We start from the raw sequence: 19,263 nt of genomic DNA on the forward strand, positions 1-19,263 counted from the left end.
TATGAACAGTCTCTCCCCATGAGACTTAGGCAGTCCTCAGATGGTGCAGTCTGCCCGAGGGTTGTTTGCCTGTCTCCTCTCCAGCAGTGGGGCAGCATCCTCAGGTCTCTATCCCAGCCAAGCCTAGGGACCTCTAAAACTCCAGTCTTTGAGCCCTGCGGGTGGCAAAAACTCATGAAAATCAGCCCCTCTGGTTTTCCCAGCCAGTGACTTTGGGAAAGTGGCCTTATGCGTATCCCTGTGCGCTCCACTCTCTCTCACCTTTCTCCACAACCAAGGCTTGCTCCCTTGGCAGCATCGGTGATCTGTTTGTCCCCCAAGCACATCTCCGCTCTCCCTACCTTCCTCAATATGTCCTCTTTTCTCCCTCTACTTGTGCAGTTTGTTCTGTCAGTCCTCAGGTTGATTTCTTGGGTACTCAGAATGATTCGATAGGTATCCGGCTGTGTTTGATGGACCAGGCAAGGCTAGGATCCTCCTACTATGCCACCATCTTAGCTCCCCACTTCTGTTTCTTGTCTTTTCGATACTAGCCACTCTGACTGGTGTGATCTGGCTCGGGTCTCATCTCCTCACAATCGCATTCATTCAACAACATTTGTTAAGTATTAATTATGTGTCAGACACTGTACTAGAGTATTGGAATGCAGTGCTGAGTGAAAATGACACCCTATTCTCCTGAAGTTTACAGATATTAGTCAAATTATCACATTAATGCAGAATACTTGATTCTGCATTAATTCAGGGTCTCACTTCCCACCAGATGTTTCCAGCCCAGTAAGCCTACAGTGATGCAGTTCCCCCTGGACTCATTCAATAATCAGTTGACCTTTTAACAATGTGATTTGTCCTACTAATAATGCAGAAACATCCACTTCTAAAGAGATGGCACTTTTTGTGCCATAAATAAATGTTTATTTTATTGAAAGAAAAAAAGTGTTTCTCACTATACACACAAGCTTTTGATAAATTCTTTAAAATTTTGAGGAGTTTGTAAATAAAAACTAGTGTCCTATTAAAACAGTCAATAAATACACATTTATTATTTGGAAAATGGCAGACAACTATGACCCTTTCCTACCTCAGTTGCTTTGAAGCGTTCACAGAAATTTAATGTTAATAATTGAGCTTAGGAAAATAACAATTTACACTTGGCAAATGCACTATTTCAGTGTCACAGGTGACACAAAGAGCAGGCTGAGAAGCTCATTAATCACTGCTTTCCTCTTACTGATTCCAGAAAAACAAGAAACCCAGTTCAGTACTGCTAAAATAGAACAAAAGAATTTCTTTTACAGCAACACATAATCCCTGAATTTCCTGAAAGAACATTTTTGAGTCATGATTGAAGTCAAGTATGATTGTTTCCAAAACTTTTATTTTAAATAACTTTATTAGTAAGCTATGGTAAACAATATTTTAACAAGGAGACTATGCTGATTTTCACAGGTTATGTTTCTATGAATGTACCATTTTGGCTTAGAAGAAAGCAAGCAAATAAAAAGATGAATTGTTCCATCTAATTATCTCCCCCAAAAGAATTTAAAATACTGTCATTTAAATTACCAAAAAATACTGCTTCCATAAATCCATACACAAAAGTAGAAAGAATACTATATTGAAAGAATTTGTTGTACTTATATTATTAATGTACAGTGGTAAAAATTCCCGTAGTAAAGGTGCGATAATATTATAATAAAGTGTGACTATCTTTTTTAAAATACCAGAACTTGTATTTCCAAATAAGTGTTAACCTCTCGCAAACCTTTTGACCATAAAGTGGAATATAAATGCACAAATTAGGAGTGAATGATGTTTTCAGCTCACCACACACAATTTGATAACACTTCTATTGTTGAAGCTGTTTCTATTCTTTTTAGAATTACTTTCAAAGTCTGTGACATATTCTTTTAAATGAATGTAATGATAGCAACTGCTCAGTTTTTGGCAGTTGTTTTATTTTTGGAATAATAAAAAATAATTTGTTTCCAAGTATAGTAAGCATTGGCAGTCTATGGAGTTATATTTAGAAATCTATTCCTAACGGGGCACCTGGGTGGCTCAGTCAGTTAAGTGTCCGACTTTGGCTCAGGTCATGATTTCACAGTTTGTGGGTTCAAGCTCTGTGTTGGGCTCTGTGCTGACAGCTCAGAGCCCGGAACCTGCTTTGGATTCTGTGTCTCCCTCTCTTTCTCTCTGCACCTCCCATGCTCATGCTCTGTCTCTCTCTGTGTCTCAAAAATAAACGTTAAAAAAAATTTTTATAAGTCTATTTCTTACAATCAAAGAAATCTTAACTTGAGAGTTAAGAAAATTATAAGTCTTAAACCAAACACTGGTCTAGACCTGACAGATATGGGGTTTGGTTTTCTGGGAGGAAGGTGTTTTTTTTGGTTGGCTTAGAGTAGTGGACTGTGAAGGCATGGGCTTATTAGCAGTACATTCTTTCCCTGGTTTTCTGTCTAAAAAACAAACACTTTTCAAATATAAAGACATTTCACATCTTGATTTGTATTGTCAGAACTATAGGTTAATGTGCAAATATCATTCCCATTCACAATAATAAACTCTGAGGTAGCAAACAGATATTCTGTAATGAGTCAAGGAGTTTCTCAATTAAGATTTTCTAAATTCATAAACCTAATACAATAACACAATTTTTGGGTGAATCTTCCCTAAGGCAGAACTTGTAATATTTTAAGGCAATTACGAAGAATGTGATAGCCTAGGTGGAGAAAAACATACCATCTTTGTTTATAATTTATTTCATTTGCAATTAAAACACTCATTCACAACAATTAGTAGTAGTTGGATTATACTGTACAGAAGTTGTCCATGTAAAACAGCCTAAAGTATAGACCTTTCTTTTTAAAAAAATCGTGATATTCTCTTGGCTTTTCACTCTATATGGAATATTTCTGGGGCCCAATATAAGATTCTTTGCTCATGTGAAGAATCTTCATTCCTTTAAAAATAAATTATTGCATTACTGACTGTCAGTCCAGAGTATAACTTCTCAGCCTCTCTCTGATTGGTTCACAGTATAATAGCTCTAGAAAATGTTCCTTTCATTCAATAGCATCAACCGATGGACCAGGATGTTGAATTATTTGAGATATAATTCCACAAATTTGAGAGAAATAAAAATTTTAATGAAAAAGATATAAAGATACATAAATATACGAAAAAAGTGAGATGTAATATAATTTCTCTGCTGTTAATATATTTCCACCTGCTGAAACTTTTGCTGCCTGATAGTGCTTTGATTCAAATACTTTTGTATATAAGGTTGAATTTTTAGTTCACTCAAAGGTCCTCATGGAACAGAGAGAAAAAAACCCACCAAATTGTTGTTATTCTATGTCAGCAAAATGACCACTCATTACTGTAGATTCTACGGAGGTAAAAATCAGACATATTGATTATTTAACATTATTTCAACTAGTGTTGTTTTGTGATAGCACTTTCACCAGCCACCACAACTAACAGTTATAATAGCTACATTTCTTCACCATGTGCCAGCCTCCACTTAGAGTGCTTTATAAGTATAAAATACATGTAATGCAAACAACATCTGATGAAGAAGGAACCACTGTTACTGTCACGTGATAGATGAAGAAACTGAGGTACAGAATGGTTAAATTACATTTATCAAAAACTAAAATTTTTCATAAGAAAGATAATCTGTCAGACAAAGAAAAAAAGGAACTATGTATGTGTGAATAAAACAGACATACTCAAGACAAACACTCCTCCAGATTAACTGGGGTATAAGCCTTATACTCATGTGAAATCTTGTCATAGACAAAACATGTACTATTTCTAAGCAAACTTCAAACTACACTGGGAAAGTATATAACCCCACATTACACTGAATAATAATTTGAATGTACAAATACACATTAAGGAAGTATATTGTTTATAGGTTAAAAGGATTAAGTACTTAAATAGAATTTTAATTAGAATACTTAAGGAAAAATCATTTTTACTGGCAGGAATTGAATAAATATATTTGTTGAAAACAATGAAGGGAACACAGGCTGCCTTTTAATTAATTTACCACTCAAAAGATAAATTCCTGCGGGTCTTGATTATACTCATTTGCTGGAAGAATTGTTAATTGATTGTATGTAACTGATTGTTCTATAACATTCAACAATTCCTGAATTCCTAATACTAAGAATTATTCACTCATTGTGCTTAAAAACTGGGTTATGAGATTAAAGCTTCATTGTTGAAGTGTTAAAAATTAATCCAAATTATTGGGACTTTTAAATGATAGGTTATATTGTAAAACCACCGAGCAGTATTATGTTGAGTCCTATATTTCTCTTATGATGAATGTTTAGTTTTTCTCAGAAATGGAAACACTGAGGTTATAAATAAATGACACATAAAATAGACATAAAACAATTAATTAATAATTTTAAATAGTAGGTGCTAACTGCTGGTTTTGACAAAATTTTTAATTTTCAACACGAATTCAAGAAAGGGGAAGACCATTCAAAGCTGAAATATTTAGGGGAGGATTCCTAGCAGACAGCGGAGGTGGGATGAACATAATGGCCAATCATTAAATAAGCACTAGTGAAAAGAGAAAAATCTGAGTCACAAATCATAACGGAAAAAACATCAAAGTTTTCTGAATGCAGATGCAGCTTAAAAATATTGATTTTTTTATGATTAAGCATAAGCTCTAATCTATAGTCAAAAATTTTGATTTAAACTGCACTTGTAGGGAAGAGCAATTGTATTGCTGTATTATTAATTGAGTTTTATGTCACACTTAGTAAAGAGCATGCTGATTATTCCTATTTTGTGTTTTGTGATTACTATGCCTTATACTAAAGTCTCTATTTTTTAAATTACATAATTTTGGAACTTTATGCATAAAATTCAAAAGTTGTATTGGTTTTTGAGAAGAAACAAGGGAAAATGTTAAATGCTCTTGTCATTTCTGGATTGTTTACATTTTTTATTGTTTATTTATTTTTGAGAGAGAGAGAGGCAGAGCGAGAATGGGGGAGGGGCAGAGAGAGAGGGAGACACAAATCCGTAGCAGGCTCCAGGTTCTGAGTTGTCAGCACAGAGCCAATGCAGGGCTCAAACTCTAAACCGCAAGATCATGGACTGAGCCAAAGTCATCCACTTAACTGGCTGAGCCACCCAGGCACCCCTGTCATTTCTGGATTCTTTATGAAACTAAGCTATAATCTTTAATTAAGTAGCTATAATTTTTTAACTTGATTTTTTTCAGGGAAACTTTAGGATAATTTTGCAAAAATAGAGCTGAGTGGGAACAGAATGATTTGCAAAATAAAATTTCATGCCATTTACAGAAAGTAATTTTTTTTTAATGTTTATTTTTGAGACAGAGAGAGACAGAGCATGAGCAGGAGAGGGGCAGAGAGAGAGGGAGACACAGAATCTGAAGCAGGCTCCAGGCTCTGAGCTGTCAGCACAGAGCCCGACATGGGGCTGGAACTCACGAACTGTGAAATCATGACCTGAGCTGAAGTCGGACGCTTAACCGACTGAGCCACCCAGGCGCCCCTACAGAAAGTAATTTTAAATGAAACATTTGCAGGGTGCCTGGCTGGCTCAGTTGGTTAAGCAACCGACTCTTGGTTTTGGCTAAGAACACAATCTCTTGGTTCATGAGTTCAAGCCCCACATGGGGCTCTGTGCTGACAGCGTGGAGCCTGATTGGAATTCTCTCTCTCCCTCGCTCTCTCTCTGGCCCTCCCCCACTTGCACTCTTTCTCTCTCTCAAAATAAATAAATAAACTTAAAAAAAAAAAAAAATTAAATGAAACAGACTTCTCTCCCTGTAAAGCCATTAGTCATAGGAAAAGAAGCAAAGGAACAGAACCAGAAACGGTATCATAATTTCCACATCACAATAAGCTGCAGGGAATTTCAGAATAAGTGTAAAATCACAATATTTTACATAAAAGCCTTTTTACATTTGCCTTAATTTCAAAAATTTCTTTGAAAGCTTTGGAAATTTCATTGTCATTGATTAATTAAATTTCAGAATTAAAGGGGCTATGTTATATAGATTTCCTTTAAAGTACAATTCAAACCGGATTCCCATTCAGGAAACCTTCACAAACACAAACAGCAAATAATTACAAATCTGTTTCTTTCTCTGTCTTCTGAATTCTCATTGTTGCCCTCCTTCTCTAAGCCAATGTTTGACTTTCTTCAAACTCCACACTTGATCCTTAGGTAAAGGACCAGTCAGTGGGACCCTACCCTAGTTGGTGCATAAACTAGAAGGGACTTGTTATGTCCCCAGACAGAATGCCTGCATGTGAAGACACAAGTGCCATGGCAAGGACAGCCTAGGGAGCACAGTGACAGGGAGCGCTGGAGCGGAATCGGGGCTGGGAAGAGAGAAGCATGTTACCTAAGAGTGTCCCCAGTTCCTTAATTTGTGAGATATGTAAACCATACATGTCAACAAGAGCAAAGCAAAAGTGCTGCATGTTGATCCTCGTTCAAGAAGACACTGTGAGGGGAGCCTGGGTGGTTCAGTTGGTGAAGCGTCTGAATTCAACTCAGGTCATGATCTCACAGTTTGTGAGTTTAGCCCCACTCGGGTTCTGTGCTGACAGCTCAGAGCCTGGAGCCTGCTTTGGAGTCTGGGTCTCCCTCTTTCTCTGCCCCTGCCCACTTGTGCTCTGTCTCTCTCTGTCTCTCAAAAATAAATAAATGTAAAAAAAAATATTTTTAAAAGAAGACACTGTGCATGTGTGTATCTGTATCTGTGTGTATCTTCTTAATATATAACAGGATAAATATGTATATCTGATATACATATGTATATGTATATCTTCTCATATATGTGTGTGTGTGTGTCTAAAATATTTTGAAAAATAAAAGAGAAGGAAATGAATAAATGAAACAGAATGACAAAATGTTGATAATTATTGAAGCTGAGTAATGAGTATATGGGTTTTATTATGCTCTCTGCTTTTGTGTGTTTGGAAATCTTGAAAATAATTTTGTAATTGGTAAAGATATTTTCATTAAATTGTTTCCACATAAAAATATAAATTTCAGGGGCTCCTGAGCGGCTCAGTCGATTAAGCGTCCAACTTCAGCTCAGGTCATGATCTCACGAATCATGGTTCAAGCCTCATGTTGGGCTCTGTGCTGATGGCTCAGAGCCTGGAGCCTGCTTCAGATTCTGTGTCTCCTTCCCTCTCTGCCCCTCATCCACTCATGCTCTGTCTGCCTGTTTCTCTCTCTCAAAAATAAACATTAAAAAAATAAAATATATACATACATATACATGTGTGTGTGTGTGTGTGTATATATATATATATATATATATATATATATATATATACCTACATACATGTGTATGTGTATATATATATATATATATATATATATATATATATATATGTGTGTGTGTGTGTGTATACATTTCAAAACCTAATAATAACAACAAAACAAATGATCCACAAACATTTTTCCTTCCAATGTTTACAATGTATTGTCATCATTCATGTATTTTATACTATGAAACTTGAATGGTTATTTGAGATAAACATTTCTGAGGCCACTCCTCTGATTTAGATTGTACTAGCTAGAGATCTGTAAGATTGTATCTTACCATCTCTTTCAGCCTTCCAGACATGCCTTAAACACAATACCACACAAATGAATTTACATGAAAATGCCTCAATATCATAGACAATACCCGCTTTCAAGGATTTGAGTCCTCCTTTCAGCTTCTTATCAAGATGGGCATCTTCCCCTTAAGCCAAGTAAACTTGTAAACAATGTGAGAAAAACAAAACCAAACTCAAAAACAGAGTCAGGTCTGCTTTGACCTGGCTGGTTCAGGATGAAAATACGCGGTGAAACAAGTTGTTGCCATTCGTGGGCAATCTTGTTGCACTAGGCACTCTGCAGACACATCCTCAGTGGTGAAGCCCATATTGTCCCCTGGTGAACTAACTATGCTTAAGCTGTTATGGTGTTATATAGCAGACTTACTTCAGTTGACCAGTTGACTGGAGCAGGAAAGCACTATGCTTGATCTTAGAACACTAATCTCCATGAAGCCCATGGTAATGGCTTATTCCAAATTTAAAGATATTGTGGAAGAATAGATAGTAGATTTTGTAAGTTGGCTAAATTGGTGACAGGATGTAATCCAAAACTTATCCCATGAGCAAAAGCATATTAGAACTTGGCTCCAGAATTTTGTCACAATTAAAAAAAAATTGGCATAAATGTTACTTGTGTGCATTTTAGTCAGCTTTCGTAAATTGTTGATTCTCATGACAATTTCCTCATATCTTGTCAGGATCTATAATGGTTTGGTGGAATACATTTGCTAACACCAACAATCACTGTTTTAAAAAGCATGTAAACTAGAAAAATATTCCTTCAAGTGCCAGCTATAAATGCAAAAAAAATGAGGCATCTACAATCAGATTTATTAAAATTAATTCTCTATGTCCCAAGGTATCAGTGTGGCTCACATAGTGTTTGTATGTCTTCCATTTTCCACAGGGAGATGTTAATAGTGATACCACATTCACAGACATTTTCCCAAGACTCGGGTAGGTATACGAGGGAGACCTTTCCCATCTCAGCAGCCTCTTTCTCAAACTTTTCAACAATTTACTTTCTGATTCCACTAATCTTCTCTTTTTCCAGTCCCAAATCCCAAATATATATGTTTAATGCCCCAAGTTTTTAAGTAGTCCTTCCAATGTTTGCATGAAATTATCACATTCAGTCTTTGTATATATTATTTACATAAAATATGGTATATAGATGAAGAAAGATAACAGCACTGTTTCATTCTACGGTTTACTAACAGTTCTTTGAGCATTGTCTTTGGTTTGGAACCATACAATTAAGAATAAACTTTTTTTTAAATGAAGGATATACCATGAAAATCCATTATAATGACAAAAGGACCCAGAATTACATAAGGAGCAAGTGGAAAGAACAGAAAGAGGGGAGAGGGGGATAGGCACTAGAAAATAAGATCTGGGCTGTAATTTAGAAAAGGATAGAAAAGGGAGCAATGGGGTGAAAATTACAGATATAGATTTGGACTAAATTGAAAGAAAGAAGTAACAAGAGCTGTAAAATAAAATGTGATGCCCCAGGAGGTAGAACATATTCCATCACTGAAGGTGTTTAAGAAAAAATAAGACAAGCATCTGCCTGGAAAACTTCAAGTTACGTGTCTGTAGTCAAATGCTCTACCACTGAGCTATACCTCCTGAAGTTATGTGTCTGAATGACTTCTAAAGTCTCTTCCAGTTGTAAAAGTCTCTGAACTTTTCATCCACTCTGAAATTAGTAAACAGAACTCTCTATTGCAAACAGAACTGGCCATGAACTTTTACAACAACAGTGAAGAAACATCAGTCCCTCCAAACCTTAATATTCTCCAAACATTAAAAATGTTGCTATAACTCCTTAAATATAGGTTTTACTTAATTTTTATTTGTTAAAATCTCAAAAATTTTTAACTCAAAGTAGTTGAATGCTTATTATTTTCTCATATTAATGAGCTCTTCAATAAAATATATTTCTAATATTTTAAAAGGTTTCGATCCTTTGGTATACAGTCCTAGTATATTTCTTTATGGTTTTTCTTTTTTTGAGTTTTAGGTAAGTAATTTTATTTATTTATTTATTTATTTATTTATTTATTTATTTATTTAATTTATTGTCAAGTTAGCTAGCATACAGTGTAGTCTTGGCTTCAGGAATTGATTCCTGTGATTCATCACTTACATACAAAACCCAGTATTCATCCCAACAGGTGCCCTCCTCATTGCCCATCACCCACCTCCCCCAGTGCCCTACCCTCATCAACCCTCAGTTTATTCTCTGTATTTAAGAGTCTCTTATGGTTTGGGGGCACCTGGGTGGCTAAGTCAGTTGAGTGTCCAACTTCTGCTCAGGTCATGATCTCACAGTTCATGGGTTCGAGCCCTGCGTTGGGCTCTGTGCTGACAGCTCGGAGCCTGGAGCCTGCTTTGGATTCTGTGTCCCTCTCTCTGTCTGCCTCTCCCTCACTCATGCTCTGTCTCTCTCTCTCTGAAGAATAAGTAAATATTTTTAAAAATTAAAAAAAAAAAGAGTCTCTTATGGTTTGCCTCCCTCTCTGTAACTTACTTTACCTTCCCTTCCCCTATGGTCTTCTGTTAAGTTCCTTTAATTCCAGATATGAGTGAAATCATATGATACCTGTCTTTCTCTGACTGACTTATTTATTTCACTTAGCATAATACCCTCCAGTTCCATCCATGTTGCTGCAAATGGCAAGATTTCATTCTTTTTCATCACCAAGTAGTATTCTATTATATATACAAACCACATCTTCTTTATCCATTAGTCCTAATATATTTCATAGGAATGAACTACCAATTGCATATTTAATTCCAAGGAAGGAAGATGGTTAATTTTAGGATGTGTTCTTTTAGGTTACTATTACAGCCTTGATGAAGAGCACAATGGTTTAGGATAACATCTTAGGCACTGGACAGATGGGGGTTCTTGTTCAGGCTGTCCCAATGACTTAGCTATGTGGACTTCTGCCAACCAACCTTCTTATCTGAGCCTCTGTTTCTTCATCTGTGAAATATAGATAACATCACACTCTATCTTATATTATTATTGTAAATAAAATAATACGTACAAAGTATCTATCATAGTATATGGCATATAGTGATCATTCAATAAATAGTAGCTGCTGTTTTGTTTCTTCTGTCAAGAAAATTCTGCCATTTACAGCAACATGGATAAAGCTTGAAAGCATTATGCTATATGAAATAAGTCAGGCAGAGAAAGACAAATACTGTATGATCTCACTTATCTATCAATATTAAAAAAAAAAAAAAACACAACTCATGGAAACAGAGAACAGATTGGTGGTTGCCCAAGGGGGCAGGGGAAGGGGGTAAGTGGGTGAAGGTGGTCAAAAGGTACAAACTTATAGTTGTAAGATAAGTAAGTCCTGGGGATCAATATACAACAAGGTGACTATAGTTAATAATTCTGTACTGTATATTTGCAAGTTGCTAATGAAACTGACATTCATCTTGTCAGTTCAGATGAAGACATGAACTATGAAGGTCATATTGCCTCCAAGCATGGCTGGACCAGTCCAGGAAGCTGTTGAAATGCAACCCTACTAGCTTACAATCAGCACTATGTTAAAGATAGGATCAATCACCAGATGTACCTAATGAAATCTTCAACATACAGAATAAAGATATTTTTCAAATTTCAAGTTTCTTGAGATGGAAAAGATCTTTGGGGGACCAGAAAAACTGGCACCAGAGCACCTGCTAGCATGAATCACGGGCCTCCAATCAACAGCGTCCAACCTCTCAGGAGACCACTGCCCTAAACTTTTGCTCTTTAAAACCCTTACTTGCAAGCCATTGGGGAGTTCAGGACTGTAGAACATTAGCTCCCCATTCTCCTGGGTCATGCCACACCAACAAATAACATCTTTCTTCACTGCAAAAGCTCAGTGTTAGTTTTTATTGGCCTCCTGCACATCGGGTAGACAAACTCTTATTTGGTTAGGTTACACTAACCAAATATATCTTACAGGTTCTCATCACACACACACACACAAATTGTTAAGTATGTGAGGTTATGAATGTTAACTAAACATATTGTGGTAATCATTTTGCAGTATATACATATATCAAATCATTATGTTGTACAGCTTAAACTAATATAATGTATATATATATATATATATATATATATATATATATATATATGTATTTTATATCTCAACAAAACTGAAAAAATTATGTCATGGCGACTTTTCAGACATTGAAATAAAAGCTACAAGGAAGAGGAGAAAGAAGAAGAGGAGAATTGGGAGTAAAGGGGAGCAGAAGAAAATTTATTCTATCCCATGTAATAAATCAAAAGGAAAATTTGGATGATAACGCAAGGCTAATGACTTCTGACTTCATATTTTATTTAAAAACTCATTAACTCTTCTTGCAATATGAATATTTTTATAGAAATAGCTAAAATTTTCTAAGTTTTTGATTGAAACCAAAAAAAAAAAAAAAAAAAAAAAGAAAGAAAAGAAAAGAAAAGACCTAAACTGACTCATTAAGTTTTATGCTATTAGTATTATTTTTCAACTCAGTGACTGTATTTTCCTGTTCATTGAGTCATGGACCAACAGTTAAGAAATATTCATGGAAGACAAAATATTCAGTGTGTAAAAAAATACAGTGTGTAAAAGCTCAAACAAAATATTTGTAGAAACCTAAAATCAACTCCAGGTACTAAAAATTCTTTGTCCAAAGAGAAAGATAGAGGGGCACCTGGGTGGCTCAGTTGGTTAAGTGTCTGACTTCAGCTCAAGTCATGATCTCACGGTCTGTGGGTTGGGGCCCCGTGTTGGGATCTATGCTGATAGGTTGGAGCCTGGATCTTGCTTCAGATTCTGTGTCTCCCTCTCTCTCTGCCCCTCACCCACTTGCTCTTTCTCTCTCTCTCTCTCTCTCTCTCTCTCTCTTTCTCTCTCAAAAATAAACATTTAAAAAATAAAAAAGAGAGAAAGATAGAGAAACTAAGAAAATAGCATCATTACTTTCAAGTCAAAATGTAGTAAATATTTAAAAAATTAAAAATTATTCTTGCAAGTCTCATGAAGACAGACTTAGGTTCAATAGATCTCTGATGAAATTCAAGGGACTCCATGGCCACAGGTGACAGTACACCACTGAGGCTAAGAGCCTGGATCTTTTCTTTCCATTGGATATTCTTACCTGCTTTGTCAAAGATTAGTTGGCCATACATTTGTGGGTCCATTTCTGGTTCTCTATTCTGTTCCATTGATCTATGTGTCTGTTTTTGTACCAGTACCATACTGTCTTGATGATTACGGTTTTGTAATACAGCTTGAAGTCTGAAATTGTGATGCCTCCAGATTTGATATTCTTTTTCAAGATTACTTTGGCTATTAGGGGTCTTTTCTGGTTCTACACAAATTTTAGGATTGTTTGTTCTAGCTTCAGTGAAAAAATGCTGGTGTTATTTTGATAGGGACCGCATTGGATGTGTAGATTGCTTTGGATAGCACACACATTTTGACAATATTTGTTCTTCCAATCCATGAGCATGGAATGTTTTTCCATTTATTTGTGTCTTCTTCAATTTCTTTCATAAGCAATTCTATAGTTTTCAGCATACAGATATCCAATAGGTAAAAAGACAGTCTCTTCAACAAATGGTGTTGGGAAAACTGGACAGGAACATGTAGAAGAATGAAACTAAACCACTTTCTTATACCATACACAAAAATAAATTCAAATGGATGAAAGACCTAAAAATGTAAAGCAGGAAATCATGAAAATCCTGGAGGACAACACAGGCAGCAACCTCTTTGACCTTGGCTGTATGCAACTTCCTACTAGGCATGTCTCTGGAGTGAAGGGAAACAAAAGCAAAAGTGAACTACTGGGACCTCATCAAGATAAAAAGCTTCTGCACAGCAAAGGAAACAATCAGCAAAACTATAGGCAACCTTTAGAATGGAGAAGATATTGCAAATGACATACATATCTGATAAAGGGTTAGCATCCAAAATCTATAAAGAACTTTTCAAATTCCACATCCAAAACAAACAATCCAGTTAAAAAAATGAGCAGAAGACATGAATAGACATTTTTCCATATAAGACATCCAGATGGCTAACAGGCACATGAAAAGATGCTCAACATCACTCATCATCAGGGAAATACAAATCAAAACTACAATGAGATGTCACCTCAGAATGGCTAAAATTAACAACACAAGAAACAACAAATGTTGGTGAGGATGCAGAGAAAGAGGAACCCTCTTCCACTCTGGTGGTATAGCCACTCTGGGAAACAGTATGGAGGTTCCTCAAAAAGTTAAAAATAGAACTACCCTACAACCCAGCAATTACACTACTAGGTATTTATCCAAAGGATACAAAAATGCTGACTCAAAGGGGCACATGTATCCCAATGCTTATAGCAGGGCTATCAACAATAGCCAAATTATGGAAAGCGCCCAAATGTCCATTGACTGATGAATGGATAAAGAAGATGTGGTATGTATATGATATACACAGTGTGTATATCATATACATATATATATATAAAGTTATATGTATGTATATATATCAAGTTATATATGTCAAGTACATACATACATATGACACATATGTATATATGATGCATATATGATACATGTATGATATATATCAAGATATATATATCAAGTTATTGCTATATATATAGTAATATATACACAGTTACTTGAACAGTTTCATGCTTTTTGTCAGAATCAGAAATTAAGTAAATATGTTCCATGTAACATATATATAAGTCATTTCTTAGACCAAGTACTTGATCTTTCAGTTCTACCTTTTTTATTCTACCAAGTCTTAGGCTTACAATTTCTAGTCTATAGTAAATACATTCAGGAAAGCAATGACAACCTTAGAGACCAAGTACCATCAAAAAGGATGAAATTTTGTCATTTGTATCAGTGTGGATAGAATTAGAGTGTATTATGCTAAGTGAAATAATCACTAAGAGAAAGACAAATATCATATGTTACTCATAAGAAACAAAACAGATGAACATAGGGGAAGGGGAGGAAAAACAAAATAGATAAAAATGAGAGAGAGACAAACCATAGGGGACTCCTAAATATAGAGAACAAACTGAGGGATGCTGGAGGGGAGGCAAGTGGGAGAATGGACCAAATGGGGGATGGGCATTAAAGAGGGCACTTGTTGGGATGAGCATTGGTTATTATATGTAAGTGACAAATCACTAAACTCTACTCCTGAAATAGATACTACACCATATGTTAACTAACATGAAGTTAAATTTAAAAAAAAAAAAAAAAAAGCCTGGATCTTGGACATGGAAAGGTCTGGGCCAAATTCTAGCTGCACCACTTTCTAGCTGCATAAAATTGGGCAAGTCCTCAACATCTCTGATTCTTAGATTCCTTTTCTATAGAATGAGGATAACAATAGCACCTGATAGGATTGTAATAAAATGCATGATAAATACCTGACCAAGGCAATAAGCTAAGACCAAGCTAATAAGATTATCAAAATTAAGAACCTTTAAGCAAGACAGATGGCTACTTTCCTGGCTTATTCAAGGATAAACAAGAAACAATTCCTGCTTTAAAAGAGCTTTAACTAGGATTCCAAAGAAGACTCCATGATCTGACACTCCATAAAGCAAAGCAGAGGAAAAGAAACCTCTAGAGAAAAATTGCCTCTAGCACAAAAAAGCCCAGTTCCAGCTTTGCATTTTATTAACACATTGGGAGAAATTTAAAGTAATCTGGTAACATAGTTCTTAAAATGGGATTTTTCTCACATTATTTCAATAGTACCTTTCAACACTCAAGTAAACATATCCATTTGGAACCTAGTCTTCCATAAAGAGCAAATCAGGAGGGAAAATAGTTTTTCCATGTTGTCAATCCAAGTCATCACATGAGAATATGTCAGTAATACTCAAAAGGTACCATGAATATAAAAATTATCATTTTAGAGACAGTTATTTGAACAGTTTCATGCTGTTTGTCAGAATCAGAAATTAAGTGATTCTCCCAGAAAACTAGAGAATAAAATAAATAAGGTCCCTTCACAGTTGATGATACAGTATGGGAGACGAGAGGTGCGGTTTGTTCATTAGACACACTGAATCTTAAAAACTTTGCAAAATATCTTACAAATAAATGTCTCAGAGGCATGAAGTGATTTTTATTAAAAAGTTACTCTTTAGGCCAAGTACTTGAACTTTTAGTTCTACCTTTTTTATTCTATCAAGTCTTTAGGCTTACAAGTTTTAGCCATTAGTAAATATATTTCAGTAAAGAAATGACAACCTTACAGACCAAGTACTAAAATTTTTAAAGTAGTTATTGTAAAATGACACAGAAAACTAAGTAGCACTTTCAGAGCCATGCAGGCTTAGCAAAGTAGGGGAAAGAGTTAGATAGCTATGTTAGGTTTGAATACTGATGCTTTTCATTATCTGTAACTCTGACATTCTAATAAGCTCTTTGAACGTCAGTTTCTTTTTGTGAACTGGGTATAGCAGTAAATACTTGCAAAGTTGCTATGAGAATACACTAATACATATATAAAAAGCCAGGCACTTCATGGGCTCCATTCATCATCACGTCTACAAAGAAAGCTCATATTCTCAATGAGAATTTTCTTAGAACGAGCTTTGGCATTTTTTTTATTGTGGACTGCTGCAAGTGTCTTCCCAGTTAAGGGAATTTTCTGCTTCCAACAGCTACAGCTGGAGATAACTGAATTTTTAATAGCATGGGCTTTCCCTGTCAGGAGACTGGACTGCCTGGGTAGGGCTCCAGGTCAGTTAGAATGATGCAGACGCCCACTGGGCAGATGGTGCTGCCAATGAGAGCTGAAACCAAAAGGCAAGGTTCAGAGTCAGCCAGGTACTCAGAAAGGGCTCAGGTCCACTGGTTCAGAAATGACACTAGAGAAAAACAGGCAAAGGCTCACTATAGGAGAGACGGAAGGAAGAGAAGTTGCTGCATCTTTATCTGAAGCAGTCCCAAAACCTTTTTATTCCAAAGGTCCTAAGCAGATTTACATGGATCCACACTGTTTCTAGAACTGCCTTCCTTTAGGCGATAATGCCACCAAATCTTTCAGCCTTTTTCATCAGATGGGAGAATTTCTTGCAGTCTTACTGAGGCTCCAACTGATTGTTTAGTTGCCTAAAAGCCTTAAAAGACATTTTTCATCTCGTTTCTAGCAACAGTTTATGTTTTTATTAGTCTCTCTCACAACTCAGATCAACTGCTCAGTCACCCCTCAATCTGAAGAATATATTTTATTGTCTTATACTTTCTAAAAATTCATTCTTTCATCCCACCCCATCTAATAGCTGCTTTCCTTTCCCTGCAGTTGGTTATAATTAATAAACTATAAATTAGACACATCTCAGCTGTTTCCCTTTAGCAACATCTTAGCAAAGACTTGCTGTAACAGCTTGGAGAAAGGATTTCTTCAGAAACAGTTCCAAGTAAAAATTTACTAGTTACCAAGTAGTAGAATCCAAATTTGCAAACTTGTCATTTTGGATAAAAACTGAGGCTGCTAGGGGGTATGTCCAGGAACTCCTCTCAATTTAAAGAGCTGGTACCTAATAACAGAATCTAGGTCTTTTGATTCTTGGTTAATTTTTGCATTATACTACATGCTTCTCCTCTTAAAATTTCAGTATAATTTAACAAAATGAAGAATCGTTTTTAGTAGGATTACACAGAAGTTTGGGAAAAGTTATGTTGATTCCATCAGCAAGGCTCAGATGAGACACATAAAGATGGGTAGACATAGGAGTCATAAAAGTTGGTAAGACGTGGGGAAAAGATGGGTAATTTGAGTTAATTCATTAAATCATGAAGCTGCATCTTTGATGTACTCCCCCAAGAGAACACTTGTAAATGAGTCGCCTAACATCTCCAATCATCAGATCACAAATCTCTATGTCAATAGCGGAAACTATTCTCCCACACCTACCTGCAAATACTAATTGCCCAATAATGACATTTACATAATGAGTCGATGAGACAGTGAAACAAAAAATGTCAGTTCAGAATGTGCTTAAGTAGACACACAGCCCTCACAATAATAGTTTTACTCTCCCTATGGCAAACTTGTTCACACACTGCCAATCCCCAGAGGCTCACTGAGTTGAGCTTTATACAATGGGAATTATAAGAGATATAAGATTAGAATTATGAGAGATGAGGCTAAATTTCTTATTAGGGCTGCAAACCTTAACCATATATAGAATAATTTAATAACTGCATAAGTACTCTCTAAATTCTAAAGTGTGGATTCAGATATCAAGTACCTGAATCATCTAATGATGGAAATGAAATTATTCTATGTTAAAAAGATTTCTGTGTCTTGTTATTACTATATTTAGTTATCATATTAGTCAAGGTTCTCAAAAAAGATATAATACATAAATATATTATATTATACATATAATATATATAATGATATATATGGGGTGTGGGGGGTATTTATTTTAGGGAATTGGATCATGCATTTGTGGGAGCTAGCAAGCCTGAAATCCATAGACCAGAGCAGCAGGAAGTTCAGGTAAGAGTTGATGTTGTAGTCCTGAGTTCAAATTCAGCTCACAAGTCTTTGCTTGGTCTTTGACATTTTTGAAAACTACCTTCACAGCAACATCTAGACTGGTGTTTAACTAAACAACTGTGCACCAAAGCCTATCCAAATTGACACATAAATTTAACCATTATAGTTACAGACAATCTTTATAATAATCAAGGAAATAAATATTTGTAGGAAAATCACACTCACCATAGTACTTAACACAACATATGGCATTTTTAAAACACGATCCTAAAATTCTTTGATATTCTTCCCACTGAAAGTTTGCAGGGAAATCTGTCTTTCTGTGTGGCTCGAGCTTCTCACCACATGATGGCTTCATTCAAAGAGGGAGTGTCCCAAGAGGGAACTTCTGAGAAGCATTTCAAGCTGCATTCCAGGAGGAAGCTACGTGGTATTTTGTGATAGGCTCAGAGGTCACATGGTGTCACTTTTCCATATTCTACTACTTAATGCAGTCACAAGCATTCCCCAACTCAAAAAAAGGGGAGATAGACTCCATCTTTCTCTGAGAAGATTGTCAAGGAATTTGGAGCTCATGTTTAAAAACTGCCACAATTAATTAACATTAATTGCGCTGTTACTGTCTCCAGGCTCTGTGATGGGCTTTTATGTTTCATGTAATCCTTCATCCTTCCTGAAATGTAGTATTATCTATAAGTAAACTGAAGCTGAGAAATATTAAAACTCTTCTCAATTCGCACAGCTAACATTTGGCAGAGCCAAGATCCCAAGTTGGCATTCTGACTCTAAATCGCCACACATTTTGTATAATGCAATCATGCTTCCCATTTAGAAATAGAAATAAAGAAAAAGGAAAACACATCTAACCATAATTTTTTTCATTGCCACCAGAAGTGGACATTTTTGTTTAAACCTACTCAGCTTTCATTCATTCTTTTGAATACAGTGACCTGAGGCACATTAGAAAAAATTTCCCATCTAAGCAGATGCAGCCCCAATGCCCCACATGTCTCAGCAAGCGGAGCCCAGCTAGACTTCAGTGCCCAGTCACCACCTCAGCTGGGCACCATCCTGAAATGAAAAAC

This window comes from Neofelis nebulosa, chromosome 14, assembly GCF_028018385.1.
Source record: "Neofelis nebulosa isolate mNeoNeb1 chromosome 14, mNeoNeb1.pri, whole genome shotgun sequence".
NCBI classification, from domain to species: Eukaryota; Metazoa; Chordata; class Mammalia; order Carnivora; family Felidae; genus Neofelis; species Neofelis nebulosa.